Below are 20,336 nucleotides of genomic sequence, written 5' to 3' on the forward strand. Positions count from 1 at the left end.
TATTAAACCAGTACACCTTTGCCTAGAGAGAACAGTAGCAGCAATGTTTCAAATCAACATCATAATTGTACAAATATTGCATTTGTAGCAGACAAAAATGCGTTAAGATGAACTGCATCATATTCCTCATGCTTCACTAGTCAATTCAAGCTAAAAGCACCAGAAAAGTTAATTTTTTTTTCCGTGGGGACCTAGTTTAGGGACAATATTCAAATTATAGCCCAAGATACCTTTCCAGTAACAATACCACAACAGTAATAGGTTTGCTGCTTTCTATATCTTCTTGATGTTATTTTCCTTCACTGCCTGTGTTTTCTGTGGTGCTTGTGAAGTCACTATAGKGCAGTCTGACCTTATTTATTAAAGCTCCTGAAGAAGTAAATATGCTTTAGGAGTTGCATGCAATTTTTGCTCCAACTAGGCCTAGTAGCTCTGTTGCAGTATGACTGGTCTGAAGTGAACACCTCAGGACGAAGTTCCCGTGGTATGAGTATGGGAAGGTATGAGGCTATGAGCAGGGAAGAGGGACAGCAGAAGGTAGTGGCGGGAAAGGAAAGGCAGGGAAGGGTGACCTTCAGGCATTGTCATCATGAAAGGGAAACTGTATTTTGAGAGCCGACAGAGGTCCTTTGCTGGCAAGAGTATGTTTATCCTTGGATTTTCGCTATCACCTGGCTGTCATGAGACCTTGGGAGAGAAGAAAAGACTAATTCTGAAGAAGGAAGTAAAACTGAGTTACAAAAGAAGCAAACAGCAAGTGAAACTGAAGAAAAAATAGTATTTACAACCATGCAAGTTTCATATCTCAGCTATCTTTTTCTGATATGATCATTTATATGTGACATATATGTGATATGATCATTTATACTTCCTCCATGACAGCTCTTCCTTGCCATCTTCTGGGCTCCAAGAAAAATCTGTGACTACATAAAGTCTGTGATCTGGAGCTACCCTGTTGTAATAGAAGTGATCCCACCTGGCTTCATAGTTTCTCATACTGGCTTCAAACATCACTGCCTATCACCTTTTTATTAGCCAGCCAAACAAGTACTCCATTGCCATACAACAAGAATTTATCAGGGAATTATAGTGACCACATGTGCTCATGACTGGAATTAGAAAGGGATATAGCCACTGGGTAGCTGAGACAGCATGATACAGGCATCATGTTTCTCTTCCTCACCTTCCCAACCTAAACTAATTAGCCAAAAAATTAAAAGAGGACCTTCTGCTGAAAGATGAAGGAAACAGCAAGTCCTTTGCATCCTGACATGCCTAGTCCTAGCCAAAAGTGAAGTCGCTTCTGTTGCTAGATTTGTTTGGCTTGATGCAAGGCAGAGTTTGTTCTGAGGCAAAGACAGGACGTCCTGATGGATCACGGCACATGCACTTGTTGAAGTCACACATGCTACCAAGGCCTGCTGCTGTGCATCATTGGGGTAACACGCATTCCAGTACTGGCTCACTTTGATTCTCTTCCCAGATGCAAAAACATCTGACAAAAACAACTGCCTCTGAGAAACTGAATTCAGAGTCAAGTGCATCCGGAAGGCAGGATAAACATAGCCTACAGATAGATCATAAAAATAAAAAAAGAGTCTATGTATAAATCTTGCAAATTGAGCAGTATTTCTCTCATATTATGTCTATCATACCAAAGAAGAACTGGTTTATCTGTATTGGGTAACACTGTACAAGAACTGTGCACTCCTTCTGTTGCTTTTTAAATTTAAGGTACTTGCCAGTTAGTTTTCAAAGGTGGCTAAAATGGATGAAATTAGGACAATAGAATATACAATTTCATACAATTGGTTCTGCTTTCCAGCTGCTGATGCAGCTGCCAGACACAAATACAGTCTCTTAGAACAGCAGACTCTAATACTTAACCACTCCTCAGCATAAGCAAAGAATAAGAATTAAACTTTGAGGGATATTGTTTGGAAAAGAATGTAAAAAGATAAATAGAACTTTGTTCACCTTGTAATTTGATAGCTTTAAAAATAGGGAGAAAAACAAACACATATCACTAAAAGAAAAAAAAAGTTTTAAAAAGGCATCTTTTCATAGTTTTAACTTTTTTTTTTCTCCTAACTATAACGAAGGAGAGGTTACTTTGAATTTGGAGAGTCATAATACGTCTTTTATAATCTCTCATGAATGATTTTTCTTCTTCAATGAAAAAAGATATATACTTTTCTTCTTTACTACTCATTCCATTCTGCCCCAGGGAATATACCTTTACTCTATGAAAACAGAGCAGTTTCTGTAGCTTAAAAGAAAAATTGAAGTGACCTTTTTGACTTCCTTTGATAACTTCACAAATATTATCCTTATCAGCATTTCTACATTACAGAAGGAAATTGCATAGCAAAATATCCAAAGACCCATTAAAAAACTTCTGCTTATGTGACCCAGAAAGTTGTATGGTCACAGGAGTTGACATTTAATGATGATTCTATCATGAGTCTGACAGTAACAATTTTTTTAAAACAGCCAGGGTGGGAACAGTGCCTTTCTCCTGTGTTCATATAATATCTAACCCTTTTTGGGTGCTACAGGAATAGACTCAGATAGAAATCATTAATAATGTGTGAATACAGGCAGATCAGAACTGTAGCCAGAGGCATAGGAAGATGCAATGGCACATAATTCCCTTCTCTCTACCTCTTACTGTTTCCGACTATAGACACTCTAGACAAGTGAAGAAAGTCAGAGAAAGAAATAATATATGATCTAACATAAAAAGAGCTGTGGAAACTTCTTACTGATCTCTGCATCTGGATTGCAACTCTAATCTTTTTGTCGTCAGCTGACAATGGGACCAATCCTCAAAATGTCTCTGTAAAGTTGAACTTTACTCCCAGGCAGAAAGTAATTTAAATGATAGGTCTCTGTGGAAGAATAAAGGTCCAAGCATGTCTCATATTTTGCAGACACGTGCCTCCACTTCCTTCTGTAACTTCAAATTATGATTAACTATTATTACCATTAATAATAAAAACAGTGGATTGATGTTTATTTTGAAAATCCAGCAAATTCACTAAGTCCTGAAATTGATAGCCAAAATGGATATTCTTCCCAAACATACTCTGGGACTTTTATCTTCACTGCCATGAATTGAAGTTCTGGCTACAAACTTCCTGAGTTTAACTTGACTGATTAACTAACAGGCAAGATTTCCTCTTGGAACCTTCTTCTTTGAGCATTATGTTTCAACAGCTATTAGCTAATGGATTGAGAAATCTATATAATTAAATGTGGAAAGCCAGATATGAGTGGATAGTAGTCCTGCATGATGGAAACAGAGAATTGATTTGTCTCCTGTTAATAATGAAATATTATTTTGAATAACCTTTGCAGAAGAAAAAACATCTTTTCCTTCTTTCATACACTCTTTATTAAGAAACAAATATTGCTATAGCAGAGATAAAGCTCTAATGGAGTTTTTAGCTACACACAAGCTAGAAGTGCTAAAAATGTGAAAAAATTAGTGGCTTCCAATATCTAATATCATTTCTGCAGAAAAGTCTCTTCAAGTTTATGGCAAAAAACAACATCATGAATTGCATTGTTGATGATATTTTGTTAATTATTTAATAGTCCTTTGGGGTCTTGCCAGTCTTGAATGTACTGAAAATGTTAATTGTATTCCTACAGGTCTGTGTATCTTGTATATCACATTGGTATGCACATATCAGGATGTCTGTGTGTGTGTATGTGTGATGATCACATATCAGGAACTTCATCTGTCCTTTTCTATCTATATTTCATAAAATATATATAACATCTCAGTTTGTCTGGTTAATTTTTTTTTTTTTTTTTGCTGCTTGTAAAAATTGCTCTTGTGAGTGTCAAAGCAAGCAACTTTGGAAAAAGCAACCAATCTGTTCTTAATTAGCCAAATTATCAAAATGAGAATACAATATCATATTGGTGTGTGTGTGTGTATGTGTAAACAGATCATTATTATTCTGCATATATATTTTTGTTAACATGTTTCTCTCCTGTCTCCAGACAACTCAGACTGACTTCATGACAGAAATCATTAACATAGTAAAAACTGTTCATTAAACCAGAAGACTAGCGGTAGTTAATATGACATTAGCAGTGGTCAACATAAATAGAATCCTTGCCATATAATGGCATTCTTTTGATCTTCCTGGTAAGAATGAGTCAAGTTTACATAAGCTGCTTGCTTGGCAGACCTGTGTCCTGGGACTGAGCCCTTCAGTAGGATTAAAGACCTGCCCAGATATTATTACTCAGATTTCACACTTTTTTAGAGAATTTCTGGTCTCTCTACAAAAAATCAGTCAGGAACATTCTAGGAACATATCTATCTCATATCCATAGTATTTTGAAATTATGGAAATGCTTTCACTTAAGATAAAATGACAGGACTGATACCCCATATATCATGTTTAGTTAGAGAATCAGACGCTATTGTTAGAAAAGCACAGTGTTGACAATGCTGTGCAAAACACAGGCTGCCTGTACCTAATATTCTGCCCATGAGAAGCTCAACTGGATACACTGGACTTAAATAGTGGTATAAAATTTTGCAGGTAAATAACCTCTACAGAACTGGGACTGTATTCAGCCCTTGCACCAAGGGTCGTATAAAGCAATATCCTGATGTCACAAATTAAAAGCATCAGCTGGGAACTGAAAGTACACAGAATTTGAAAGAACAGATAGAGTTGATGTATTAACTAGGAACAATAACTCAGTGCAAGTTGTAATGGCTCTCACCACCACAACTCAGTGAAGAAGCAGACATATGAAGGAAACAAAACAAACAAACAAACCAAAAAAGCAAATGAGAGAGGAAAAACAACTACACATACAAAGAAAATAAGTTTTAAATTGCTTGCTACAACAAATAAATACATTCCCATCTGAAACTGTATAGAAACCAAGGATTAGAAACACTGAGGTAAATGCCCTAAGACTGGATTGAATTAGCATACCTCCATAGGTTTAAGAAAAACTTATTTATACTGGGCACCAACATAGTCCATTGTTTTGCTTTAAAGACTTCTTCACCAACCTATCTTCCAACAGCAGAACTATAAGTTCAAAGCAAAACACAGGTTCCCAGCTCTGATGCTAACTTCATTCCCCTGATGTTATCGATATATGCTATGACTTAAAACTAAAATTTGCATTAATTTTAATCACAAAAAGGTATTTAATTTCATGTGATCTACATTTATCTAATCTACTTTTTTTTATATATAATCTCAGTTCTCTGTGTTTTTTTTTTCGGGGTGATAGCAGTACAAAAATTTTTCCAGTAGAAAAATTAGTCCTGACTTATTAATGCAAAATGAAAACAGACACTTATCTAGAGCTAGGATTCCCACACAGATGATTTTCAGTTGGTTTGACCACTTTCACTGTGGGCTTGCCAGTGGTTGAAATACAAAGCATGGGAAAGAAGAAAGCTCACACAAATCTTGTGACCCTCTGGAGGGCAGATCTGAAATTCATTGCTTTCCTGCCAGAAGCCAGCGGACCTGCATGTAGTGATTGTAGCAGACTTCATCTTGCGTTTCCCGCAGGAACAACCCAAGAAGCTACCTCCATTTCTCAGTCCTAGTCCACTTCAGGACAAAATCATCCACCTTCAGCTAATGCTGAGGCTAGCCCATCTCAATTCACACTAACACAGACAAGGAGTACTCACAACCAACATGATGCAACTTTGCTGTCAGTATTGTAATCTCTAGCCAGCAAGAGTACCAGAGAACCAAGTTCACTGTTTTTCAGGTAATTATGCGTCAGTGCTCCCAGAGCAGTTGGAGTTACAAGTGGGGATTTCAGGAAGATGGGTGCTGTTCCTTGAATCTCTTCAAACCACAGATTTAGCTGCACAAGACTTAGAGGCAGAAAGATGTATTTCTGATGTAAATAAAGATGACTACAATGAAGCCTAGTGGAGTTCAAACCCTTAAGGATGTCAGCCACTCAATGTTGTAGTCACTATTCATATTTACAATATCCTGCAGATTATGTTATTTAAATCTTTATCACTGTCTTTTATCATCTTGCATATTGTCTGCCTGGTTTTGTTCCACTGATACTAAGCAGGGAAACATTTTGGTGTATTCTCTTTCACTGCTTATATCCTACCATAAAGCAACTTTGTTCTCTACAATTTTCTTTCTCTACATAACAAAATCAGTGATTACAGCCGTTATCACTACCTATTAGGCAACATTCAAAGTAGTTTTCTTACCTTTTGCAAATACATTTCTACGCAAATTCTTTTGTTCTGTGAAGCCTGAAAAAGGACTTTTTTCCATTTACCACAGCGTTCTGAACATACACAGAAAATTCTTATGCTTGTTATGTAAAGTAAATGAGCAATCGTTCCACAGAAGATGATTTGTGATTGAAGAATTTATGATTTTTGAATGGAGAAAATGTAATTTTTTCAAGAAAGTTCAAGTTAGGGGACTATACACAGACTAAATTCAGTGCTTATTTAAATGCTTTTTAAAATTCACGCCTTATTTCATGCTTTTTTTCCTACCAAATCTTTCATTTAATTGATGAGTATTGTTTGTCTGACTGTCAAAGAGCCTATTTATGTACCTTATGGTACATAGTCAGCCTTCTCAAGAACCTATAGTTGCTATTTGCTTTCTGTAGAGAAAGGAAAGAACAAATAGCTCTTTTTTCTTAAAGTGGCCCTTCAAGCAAGTATTTGCTATTGATTTATTTGAATATTGCTATATTCCCTATATTAAAAATACCTGTTGATGCTATTATCCATTTCCTAATCTTCATTTGCAGGATTAGTTCTGMATTATAAGTTTCTTGCTAGCCATCCTCTCATTTTAGGCTGCTAGTAAAATACGTGTTCTTCCTTCTCTCTTTCTAGAGTTTTACACCTTCCCATTTACCACGTTATTCCACAAATCTTTGTTGTTTTTCACTGCTTTAAATTTGTTACTTTCTTTTAACTTTACATTTTCATTATGCACATATGATTTCAAAGCAGGATATATGTTAAATTTCAAGGAATTTAAAGAGTGTTCCTCTTTAAGAAGAAACCCAGTTAATTGGAGGAGATAATTCTAAATAAATAAGATTGCAGTCATGTACGAGGAGTATTTTATTTTCCATTGCTAAAAATTTCTGGAGTTAACCATGGTGATTCCAGGTCTCCACAAGATATTTTTGGTTATACAAAGCTCTTCAGTAAGGTATTATACAGTCTTTGTGATGTAATATCCACCTAACCTGTGTAGGTTAACCAAAGACTTCTGGAAATCTTTGAACCAAATTTGGAGCCAGATTTGAACCACTTTGCACCATCATATTGCAATGTATCATCATAAACACAAATCCCACACATATTCTGGTCTCCCAGCAACAGTCTAATAAACTAGAAACTTACCACAAATTCCTTCTGGAAAGGGAGCATAAAGATGAAATACCGTCACATCAATGATGGGTATTGATCAATCTTAAATGCAATCACACAGACACAATTTTAAGACAAATATTGCTCTATACTTTTCTTATTATACTAAGGATGCAACATTACTCTCACGAAACAGCAATGATAAGTACATTAGCAATGAGCTGTACTGTCAGCTGGTAAAAATGTTAATTGCTATAATTCCCAAACAACAGTTCCCATTAAGGAAGAAGAGTTATATTCCACAATCAAGGTAACTGAAATAAAACTTTAAAGGCATGAAAACATGGGTTGGAGTTTTAAGATGTTTAGATCAAATAATCATTGCTTTGTTTGTACTTGAATAAAAACTTGTTTATTATATCAGCAGTGTGCAATTTCATATGTCCTTAACTATAAATTCACTTGCTTTTAAGTAGTGGGTTTCTGAATGATATTCTAAGAATGTCACATTTTCTTTTTTTGGGGGGAATGTGAAGAGAGAGAGATACTTGACAGATAGAAAAGGACAGTTGTACTACCTTCAACAAAGCAGGGGTAGCATACGCTCAGTTTTGCATATGACCTTCAGACACTTATAACACAAACGCATTTGTATGCAGGCCTCTAGGCACCTTTCCATACATAAGATACAACCATGCTAGTCAAAAGTACATTAAATCCAGAATTGTGCCCAAATATGCAGATATGCAGAAAAACTGACAAGCAGTGAGCACTTCATACCTTAACCAGGTTAAGGAAAGGCACAGAAATTATATGGCCTGCTTCCCTTCCCACTTTCACAGCATAAACCAGGAATCACTCCATCATTGATTTTAGCCTGACATAATTTCAAATGTCAAGGAGCTGAGAACTGGCTTTTTAATTTAAGTTCTTGACTCTTTGTGTCTGAAGCTCATTGTTTGACATTTACATGCTTCAGGTCTTAACAAGTTGTCATCAAGTTTAACAGTGCAGAATAATGCCAATAATTCATGTTTTTCCACGCCTTGGTGATGCCCCTTGACCTAACATGGCATAAAGGTTTGTACTGCTTCACAAACATCAAAGATAGCACTAGTCCTGCCAAACTGTTAGTACTGCTAGAATCAGCATAATAAGGCATTAGATGAAAGAAAAACCTTACGACATATGCCTTTTGTAATCATTTGCTTTAGGTGTCTTCTCAGGAATTGCACAGAAAATGTCAAAAGCCAAAAAAACCATACCCCTATTCCTGGGAGACATTTCTGATAAATCATAAAAATACAGAACATAGCTGTGAATACCTGATCCATAAGAGTGATGGAATTAAGGAAATCCTATTTTTTGAGGTACTACTGAGCAGTTCTTCATTCCTACAAGTTTCCCTTTTTATCTCCAGTACTCAAACCAGAAACTCTTAGCATTTGTCACACATTTTGTTCTTAAAAGTATTGGGGGAATAAATTTTTAATTGTTGATAACCAACCAAGAATTCAGGAAAAATGTTAGGAACATTCTACAAGGTGACATTTTTACTATTGTTTCAAAATGAAATGTCTTCAGAGGAGAATTCTGAAGCTTTTTAAGGCAAAAAGGTAGCCTCTCATAGAGTCTAAATATGCCATTGAATGTTCTTGCCTCTATGTATGGCAAAAAAGGTAAAACATCACTTCTATTCCTTACATGGTTCTCTCAAATCTCCTTTGTCACATAGCTCAGGTCACTTGGACAATATCGTTATGAAAAAAAAAAAAAATCTATTACTCTCCGCTTGAACTTCAAACCTTTTTTCTCTCTTGGCTGATGAACAAGCCATAAATGCTTGTAAAAGGAAACAGCAGGAGATGTGCGTTTAGCATCTTCTTATCTAGTCATGTTATTAACCCATAGTCTTTAAAATGTTAATTTTCATGAAATACACTGTTGCACATACTAGCTTTCTTTGGCTATCTTCTTAAGGTCTGAGCACAAGAAAAATATGTGTCTAGAGTAACAGGGAGTAAAATGTTACTTTCAAACGATGTGAGCTCACATGTGGGAAAGGGACTTTGACAAAAGAGAAAAGCAAAGCTCAAACTCATGGATCAGGATTGGTGGTAAAATGTGCTACTCCCTTTGACATTCAAAACTCAATAACGTAATTCAGTTTGTATTTCTTGTTATATCTCATCTATGGCCCTCAAAACTTTTTGGTGGGCACAGGAATAACATTTTGATTCTGATGCACCCAAATAATCATGTCAGCTAGAAAAGGAGACCAACCTTACAACACAGCGCTGAAAAGACAATCTGGTGCATTCTAGTAGCTAGTGGTCAATATATGTAGATGTACACGTTTACTTTTAAGTCAATCTAATAAAATGCCAATATTTCATATTCATATTTGATATTTTTGTCCAGTGAGAAATTCTTTACTTTTGCTAGGTGTTTCTGTTGACATGACTAGGTTTTCAAACTACACATGTACATTAGGCACAGCATTATGCCTTTTTTGGTCAGTACAGCTTAGGAGGAGCATTTTCCTTGCTGGATATACAGTCTAAGATTAGAAAATAACCACGTGCTTATGTGTCAAAACTCAGCGAGTAGCTCTGGATTTGTACTGCCACGGTTACAATAAATCCCAGAAGTTTCTAACAGACTCAGTGATATATTTTGCTGATAGCTTCCCCAAACATTTGATTCATGGTTAAATATTGACTTAGCACCTTGCACAAGGAAAAGAGGAATAGACGACAAAAAAGAAAAGCCTACAGAAAATATTTACCATGGTATTCCCCAGGGATGTTGCGAGTGGAAGTCCTTTCCCTGAGGAAAGGACTGGGAACACCTAGGTTAGTCTCCTACTATGAAATGCCCTGTAAGATCTCATCTTCTGCATGAAAGCTTGGATCAGGGAATTTAATTTCTCTAGACAAACAACAGTCACATGAAATTCCCTTTTATGGACTAACCTTTTGCTGCCAGAGTCTTCATGTGTGGTACAACTCTTCCAGAAAACACTCTGCCCCTTTATTAATGACGCACTGAATAGCTACTATAAATGTTTGCCATATTTGCATGGATGAGATGTCATCATTGTAGAAAATGTTTTAAGTAGATGTAAAACATTTTGATGTGTTAGCGTTATAGACTCACCTGGAATAGTCCAGCAGGTGGCTGGACCAAGCACTGTACAACAATAAACACAGCATAATATTTACTCTGATTTAATCATGCTGCAGCTTGAATTCTGATTGTGCTTTTTCAAATTATTTGAGGTTTCTTATTTTGTGGTGCTCAAATATATTCAACATTTAAGATAAAAAGTTCAGTTTCTTTCCTATTATACATATTATGTAATTAATATATCTGGATGGGAGGAGGGAAGGGAGAGACAAGTTGTTTTCCACTTTATAAGTAATACAGAGAATACTTTAGCCAAAGCTTCATATTTATTTTGTACATTTATAGATAAGGTCCAGTTGCAGAACACAGAGATCATCATTTGCTGGAGGGTTTGGTATTAACTGATACATTTCTTAATGAGGAAATAAGTTGCTGACATATAAACAAATCAAATACACAACCTCACTTTAGAGCAATAGGACCCTTGTTTCATCTGAAAAAAGGACTGGAAGATGAGGTTTATTTGTATACGGATCTCTTCTATTACCAAAAGAAGGGAGAGAAAAGAGCTAGCTGCAGCTGCTTCAGCAGCAAGAAAGAGTCTTCAAGTTCCACATTCCCCAAACGAGTCTAGGAGGTATATTCAATCTATATACGTGAGTGAGAGCTCTGAGCACCACAAGTGAACAAATTCAAGGATTCATCAGCTCTCTTTACTTGGGTCACTATGGGACTCCATCTCTTTTTGACAGAAATGGTCAATTACTGCTAGGGCTGGAGTTGGAGGACATTGTCCCTCACTCTTGTCTGTAGATCTCATCTATTTAAATATGTTTGCATTATTAGAAACACAAATGGACTTGAATTGCCATCCCTAGTCCCTGTAAGCAATTGCACCAGTTTCTGTGGCTCTTGACTCCAGTAAAGATCTCTTCTTTTTGTTGTACTCATTACATACGTCACCAGCACTAGCAGCAGAACAGGCACAAGTGAAGCAAAATTGTCAGCTCAGTTGTCTGAGCTTGCTTAGCTGACTTATATGACAAACATGACTCTGTGATCCTCCCAATGGCTGCAAGAGCAGGGGGAGCTATAATTTCTTCATGTTTCCCTTAAAACAGCATCAAGATTCTGTTACAGTTTCGAATACCCATTATGCCCCATTTGTATCATACCCTTGCATTTATATTTTGAAAGGCATTTGCGAGAGGTCACATTACAAGCTCTTATATACACCTTCCAACAAAAGTCATCCCAGCTGAGCCAATGAGGCACTCATGGGAGCAGTGCACAAAGAGATGAGGAGAGACCAGCAATATTCTTGTGTGTCAGTGACAGGGAGCATCAGGTAGGTCACCTAATGTGGGGCCATGGGGACATCACCAGAACACAAGAATTCAGCTCCCCTTCAGAAGAGTGAATTGCTTTCTGAAGAATAGAACTTGAGTTTCTTTGTGTATTCATCACTTTGCTACATCAGCTTTGCTATATTTGGCCTAATCCTCTGCATTTCTGGGTGTATGGAAACAAAAGTGCTTGAAAAGGTATACTGCAATAGAGGCAATCTAAAGTAACTCATAGAAGTTAAAAACAYGATAAACTTCTGCTTCAGCAAACTGCACATCCAGAACCACATACTAACAACACATGGCAAGAAAAATAGCTGCATTTTCAGTCAAAGACTTGTCACAGTATACAAGAGATCAAATACATATCCCTATAATACATGTGATATTATTATAAAGGTACTATGATTCTTTACAGTAGGGATTATATTGTCACAGCATCAACAAATTATTGTCTCAAAATCAAAAAATTGCTCAGGGTCCTGAATACTGTCAGCACTGACATTGTCACGGTGTCTGCATTAGGCAAACAAGGGATCAGAGAAATGCTCAGGGACATGACAAGGAACAAGAACACATGTGACACAACTAATTTTGACAGAAAAATTACTTCTTAGAGTTTCCATCAGAAAGAAATGCAGAAAAGCCCTAAAGGAGATTTTTCACCTTGTGGAAACTATTTCAGTGAAAAAAGAGGGGAAATGAGAATCATTTTCTGACTGCAAACTGGCATTTGTGCTTTTCACATTGAGATCAATATTTGTTTTATGCATCTTTTGGAGTGCAAGCAAAAAACCAGGGGCCAGAACTGGATCCAGATGAAAACCAGTAAGCCTCTCATTTCAGTGTCTATCGTTTTCACTGGTAGACTTTCCATTGCCAACAAAAGTGCTCTAGAGGTATACAGCAAACTTTTTTTTTTTTTAATGTAAAGAATAGGATACAGAGATTGACCTGGGCAATTACATCCCCCAAACTTTTTGTTGTTGAAATCCACACATCTTTAGTCATGAGAAACCAAAGAAGGATGCATGCTTGTGTACTGTCATTAGCGAGAGAACTAAGGAAATGATACTAAAAATCCATTGTTATTCTTACTAAAATTACTTTCACTTGAATGTGGTTAAAATCTGAATTCAAATTTCCTAAGTCAAAACACAAGGAAAAACCAGAGTATGCAGCTGTCCATAAGCACAGTGAGAAATGAATAGCAAATCTCTGCTTCAGAGCTACAGAAAGAATCTGGAAATGTGGTCTGTGAAGCAATCTTCCCACCCAGACTCAGAAATACTGGCACTACGGTGGGCACTCCCTCAAACCAACATTTCTTTTACTTACTACTGCAGCTATATCTTGTGGATGATGATCTAACCAGCTCTCACAAGCCTAAGAAAACCAGAATTACTCCTCATTTAAATGGGACACTGCCTCTCAAAGGAAAAAAGCTGTGGAGGAAGCTGTATTTTTCACTCAAGTGGCAGTGCTCTGAGTTGAATAAAGGTTGCCATTATACAGGTATGGGGGAGCGTTTGCCACTTTTAAAAGTTCCAAATTTTCCTTTTTCCAATCTAAAAGACAGAAGCAAAATAGGATCCAAACCCAACAAATTCTGGATGGGTCTTCAGGACCCTTTCAAGAAGAAGTCTGTAGGCCACCTGCCTGAGAGCAGAAGGTGTGTTTGGGGTGGGGAGTATTTGTATAGACGACATGATGTTTCTCTCATCTTCACGCAGAAGTCTCAGGTCAGGATACATAAAGGAAACAGACACTTTTCATGAGCTTGGACTATACACTGGCAGATTGAACAAGATGACTTCCTTTATATGGGAGAGTGTCCAAGCTAAATAGAACTTACAAATACAAATGAGCTCCTTTGTCAACTGCTCCTTGATCTCCAGGCAGCCAGTTCTTCCTGTTAGATACCTTTGGTTCTTTCCCATGCCTGTCCCACAGCAACCCACCAGCAGCTACTATTCTGTTTAATCTTTCCCAGTCCTCAGGAAGAGAAAGATTTTTCTTCCCTATCATATGAGGACTGGGCCAGAAACTTAGATAATGCAGGCATAGTGGCTTGTTTTTAAATGTCTTTTCTGTCTCAAAAAGGTATGGGCTATGCTTACAGAGTTGCTATGAAGAATATTACTGTTTTATACTCTTCAAAAAGTGATCCCCTTGACAGCAGCATGGGTACTCTCTTTTTACCCTGGTGTAAGATAGATCAACTGGCCTTTTATCTTTAGATGAGGTGTAAAACACAAGATTTGACAGCATTAAAATCGCATGCATATTTTGTAACACAGAGCTGTTAAATAAGTATTCTAGCTAAATTCCTTTTTGGATAATTATATTTGCTACCTAAATTTCTCACTTGGTTTCAGCTGAATATTGTATACTTGCTCATTTGCTGTTCTAAGCTTTCTGTAACAAGGACTGGGATGCTAACAAGGAAGGAAGAATGTGGTTTGCCTGTATGATAACAGTGGGGATGGAGGGAAGAGTTTCTCTTAATAAATCTACGCATATTTCATCTTTACAAAGACTTTCTAATAAGGATATCTTCAGGCTAGATGTAAGTTTCCCTTTACAGGCTTTTATTGAAAGTTTTTCCACAGACCCATCACTCTCCACTTTAGTCCTTTTATAGCTTCTTTGTGCCACTGCCTGCAGTTACCGAGTTCAGAGCAAATGACTGCCTTTTAAGTCAAATCCAGTGCTACTTAATGAACTGGTTGGCAGCAAGGCATGCAAAGAGCATCGCAGCTGCTCAATGTGACTGGATACTGCGTATCCCATTTTATATATTAGCCTTGAGTACCAAGCTGGTAGGAGCAACTACAAAGGTCTTTGCCCTCCTGTCAAGGTCTTCTCATTACTTTCCTGCTGTCATTTCACGCGATTGTATCAGGTTTGTTTACGTGCTTGTTTTGAGGATGCCAACCTTCAACTTTTGCTTGGCAAATATCAAAATTTCACTTTCCTACAACAGCAAAATACTCCAACAACCCCCAGACCTCTTTCATTTCACACTTTGAGTCAGAAGGAACCAGGGCATAACCTATGCCTCCTCACCGCAGGAGCTCTCTAGCACAGGAAAACAAATTTAAAGGCCTCCAGTGTCCTGCATGCAGGACATCATCCACTGGCATGGCTTCTGTAATAAATCAATCCTTCATCGTGACTTGACTGAAATGTACTGCATTTGCCTGTCCCATCAATTATTCATTTCTTTTGGCACTTGAAATCAGATACCAATCATAGAGCATGGGGTTACTCAACTGTTGCTATTGAGTCACATTAGCAAAACTCCTGGTAGATATTTCTGTAAAAAATTTTCCATTGATCTATGTTCATCAGCAGGGATGAAATGACAGTAGTACTATCTCTTGCTGAATTTTAAAGTGATACAGCAGGACTTTTGTAACAGCTTCTTGTTGATTTGCCCTCCAACACATGTTATGCTTTGTATCCTTCAAAGGTAGTACAACATATTTGGTTTTTTGTCTGTTTTCTTTTAAACAAGACATATTTTAAATGCAAGTTGTCCTTATATCTTACTTGGGGCAGATAATACTGCAAGATAACCTGTTAGTCCTTTTTGAGGTGCATAAAGTTAGAGCTTCAAGATTATGAGAATTATAACAAGAAGGAAGAAGGGATGAAGTGAATATCACCTATAGAGCAAACTAGCAATAGAAACTGTATTTAGTGTTCTCGCTATAGAGTTACAGTACAATTGCATACTGTAGGGTGCCTCAACAACATGGCAGCATCAGGTAGCTTGATTTTCCCCATTGATTTCCCTGTTTCTGGGGAAAACACTTGCAAATGGACTTATTCTTCTGCTGGATGCTGGTTTTTGCACTGATACAACACATCTAAACTAACTAAATAAACAACCCTGAATATTTTTTTAATACCTCTAAAAAGAGAGAAAAAGTTAAACAATTTAAATAAACCAAGAATTTACTAAAGAAACTTGGGAATCTCATTTTCTTTCCCTCTCTCACCATCAGTATAGCTTATATTTATCTTTATGCAGTGATACATCACAAAGTCCTAACCTGTGCATTTACTAAAGGAACTTACGTTTCTCATATGTCTACTGCACATGCTACCTGGCAAGAATTCTCTCTGTTGCTTTCAATGTCAGACTTACTTGCTTAGGTGAGTAGCAAGTCCAAAAATTTTCATGGTGCCGAGGGCACATCTCAGTATGTATCGCATCTTCCCTGCAACATAAGAACAACAAGAAAATAAAGGTGCTTCTATAATATTCAGTCCTTAATGCAAAATAGCAGTTCCTTTAGCCCTCCCCCCCCCCCAAATGCTTTCTTTTTTTTTTCTTCTTATGTCTTAACATAGTCCAAGCAGGCAGCTGTAAGAACTCAGGGATGGCCAAAGCAATACAAAGAAAAGAAGAGGCAGAATTAGGAGACCATATGAGTAATGAGGGCTGAACTATACTGGAGTATTTGGTAAGGGACTTGCACCACTTCTGCTAAAGCCTCCCATTGATTTCTGTGGCTTTGAATCAGTCTTCAGAAACATATAAAACAGCAATTACTTATGCCAGTCCTTTAGCTTTTGGCATAAATGTTCAAAGGGGAAATCATTAACTCTTCCTAAACTGAAAAACCCTCAGTTTAGCTCTGTTAGTTAATTGTGGWAGACTCATCACGGCTAAAATGACCCCAAATAACTGAATGACATTTTAAATCTACTCAGGAAAAGATCTTTGTCCGTTCCAAAACAGCAGACTTCTTGATCAAAATAACATTTTTATCTGATACAAAGGGAAAACAATTTATTGGACAGTTTTTGTGTGAAATAAGTAAAAGCAAAAATGCAAGCTAAAAATTACTTAGCACCGTAATGCTCGGGGATAGATGTACTTAGATTTGTCTTTAATGGAAACTATATTTTGAAGACAGAGTACACTTTACCCAGTAAAACACCAACAACACCTGCTGCCGTTGCTAACAACTGACCTGTTAATCACCAGCTATTTGTTTCAGAATGGCTACAGGCTTTAGAGCAACATGAATCTTCTCAGAAGTCCCTTTGTGATACTACCGTGTGCAGACCAAAAAATTCCCTTTTCTTCCCCATGTGAACTACAAAGAACAGCATAAGAAAACCAGACTATGCTTTACAGCAAATAGTACACTGCACCAATAGGAGGGTGACTGCATAATTTCTGCTGCTCTAGCTCCATAGTTTTGACATCTTTTGATATCTTTGTCTTTCGGTATAGATTTGCCACATTGTTGGGATTACTTTTTTTCCCTTTCCTTCCTCTTTTAAGCAGTTTGTCTTGAGGCTTGAGCTCCAGATGTTTTATTTTTGGCATTCTTGGATCTCTGGCACCTGCTTTCTGCCTGTGGTTGCAAATCCACGCATTTCTGGCCACTCTTTGTTTGGGGCCTGGATTATCAGATACTTGGCAGTGGTGGCTCGAGGCACGTGCACTGTCGCTGCATGGGGAGCTGCACTTTGGGAGCCTCACACTGTTGGCAACCCCTGGCAGCCCTCACCCAGCTCAGCAATGTGCAGGAACCCTGCAGGCATCTTCAAGGACGAAATGAAAGAGCTCAGCCGTTTCCCACCCGCCAAGGGGGTCTGCCCCTCTATTTGCACTGCTCTGCTTCGGCAGCCCTTCTCCTTCGCATTTAACAACAAGTCAGGCTTTCAATAAGGAATTTTGCACTTCTTTGGTGTGCTGACTCTTCCACTCCTCTGTGCTAAAACCTTTCCCATACTCAGCCTGCAGTGGCCCAGATGCCAAACCCTGCCACCCATAGCTTTTCTGTATCACTACAGAATTTATCCACAGGCACTGTGTGTTTTACGTTACAATCTATTACAGGGCTCCTCAGCACCCAGCATTGTAAGCTGCTGTAAAGGGGGGCTGACTGGAGATACGCTGCACTTCAAATGAGGCAGAGCAAGAGCAAGAGGCAGCTACAAGCTGTCTATCTCCTGCACAGGTCACCAGAAGCACCAGAGGTCACTTATTATGGAAGGCAGGTCCCTACTTTCTTTTGAAGCACGCAGGGAGAGCCAGTCTCCGAGAGAAGCTGTGAGAGTCCTTGTTAATGCCACAAAGGTAAGAAAAAACTGGGATGAAAAGAATTGCTGTAATTTCCCCAAATATGTAAAATGAATGCAGAAAAGAAACCACACTGATCCAGCTGATAATAATTAGCAGTAGCAGAAGTTAGGTTTTGACAAAATAATAATAATAATAATAATAATAAAGTGCCTTGCATTAAATGGAAATTTTCCTCAGCTTTGGAAGAGTACACTTTGTAAACATCCTGAGGCTGATCTTTGTTGGCTTATTTTTTTCATGAACCAAAAGTTTTTCTTTGTGTATTACTAGAAATTGGTGACAATTTTCTGACAGCAGGTTCTTTCCCCTCAAAAAATACAATTTAATTAAAAAATAGAAAAAAAAATATTAGGAACACCCTAGTTGCTACAAAAAATCAGACTGGAAGAGCCAAAATGAATAATTTTTCTCATTTCTTTGAAAAAAAGTCAAAATCATTATAGTGTTTCAAAAAATAACCATATGATTTCATAACTTTAATATACCATTATTAACTGCTAAATTTAAATACTTGAATGCAATACCTATAAACATTTGATGTTTGAGTTTCACAGCAAGGCCGGGACTTGTCAGTTCTAGAGATGAGACTGAATTTTGACACCTTAAAACTAAGGGGCTGACACCAGGTCAGAGCCACTTTTGCTGCAGGAAAAGCAAAGGAGGAGCAAAAGGTAGAGCTCAGAAGATGGGTTGCTACCCCTGCCACCAGTAGAGAAAGAGAATTGGTGGGAGTGGAGACTATTGCTGGCACATGGCATCCATGTCAAACTAGCTTTTTGTGCTTGGAAAAGCCAAACTGGGCACAGGCTGTACCTATTGTATTCTCCTTCTCCACAATCTACTGTTTTAGGAAGAACATATTATGCCTCTGCCCTGGTTAAATGACATTTTAGCATTTCACATTCTCAGTGACTAGCTAAAGAAAACATTCAGTGATCTTGACTCTAACACTTCAATTTTCAGAATTTAGTTGAAATTGAAAAAAAAATTCTTTTTCAGTGTGAAACAAACATTCTTTTCTAGTCCATTTCTAAGTCTACCTCTAAAGAGGAACGGACATTTATAAACTGCAAATGGGACAGATTAGCCAGATAATTTATTACATATGTAAATATATGTAACATACACTTAGAAGTGTAAGTTGTAGGGTCTTGGAGGAACATGGGCTATCTGATATTTCTCACATGCAGATGGCCCACCATTTGGGATTCACCATTTCTGTATCATTTTTATTAGTCAGTAACCTTCTGACCAAATAAGAACAAAAACTGTCTACTGGTGACTTTTCAAGCTCTTTCCTTTGTCCATATTGTTCAATTACTTTTACAGTTATATGGAAGGTGGTCACCCTAAACCCTGTTGCCTGTTAAAGTAAATAGGTTAATTCAGTGTAACACATTTTGTTTATGTTGCCAAAGTTGTGCTATTGGAATCATTTATGATTTTTTTTTAATTTAAAATTTGATACATTATTTCTTCTGCTTATAGATGCAATACAAGTTAGGATTCCATTTATATAGAAATTTTTAATGTTTCTTTAAATCTAGTTTATAACAACATTTAAATCTCAGCAGGATTTGAATACATGCTTATACTAGGTTGCTTTGGAAAAACTAAGCCCTAATCTGCTCACTACTATAACAGAAGACTTCCTGAAAAGTTGCAACATTCTAAACAAAACCAGCCCAAACACTTAGCTAAATCTTACTTTGACATTGTGGTATTTATCTTCCTTTTGTGGGAGAGGGAGGAAGGCACCATTCTCAGCTTCTATCAATGAGGGCCTGTCACTGCACAGATCTGGCAGATCGGTAAGTGAGCCTGCTTTATGCAGGTCCGTAGACCTATACAGAGACTCTTTGCCACCTTGACTTTGCCTATGGACCTCAGGTAGGAATTATCATTCCTACTGATATAGCATTTTAAATTGGCATCTTATCTTTATATATATCTGGAAGATGTGAGAAATCTAATAGAGCTTGTTAAACTGCAAATGTGTGACTGTCTCTAGCTCCTGCAACAAAGTTCGAGAAAAATTATACTCCCAGCTCCCAAGCATATATGGATAGGAAAGAGAGAACTTCAAAGAAGAATACAGCCTCTTTTACAGCTGTTTTTTTTTCTGGCAGAAATGCCTGGGAAATATATATTACAAAAACTTCTTATAGTTTAGCATATGTTTTCAGAATATTCAAATAAGAGACACAGAAACAGAATAGCCATGATGTTCTCTCAAAGGTGGAAGAGGTCATTAAGAATGATCACTAGAAGAAATATATAGTGCCATTTTTTCAAAAACAACCAGCATCAACTTAGATCTGCATAGAATACATTATATATGCGTTATTTGTTGTATAATTATATAAATGTGTAC

Source organism: Apteryx rowi, unplaced genomic scaffold (assembly GCF_003343035.1).
Source record: "Apteryx rowi isolate R43461 unplaced genomic scaffold, aptRow1 scaffold_638, whole genome shotgun sequence".
Classification (NCBI taxonomy): Eukaryota; Metazoa; Chordata; class Aves; order Apterygiformes; family Apterygidae; genus Apteryx; species Apteryx rowi.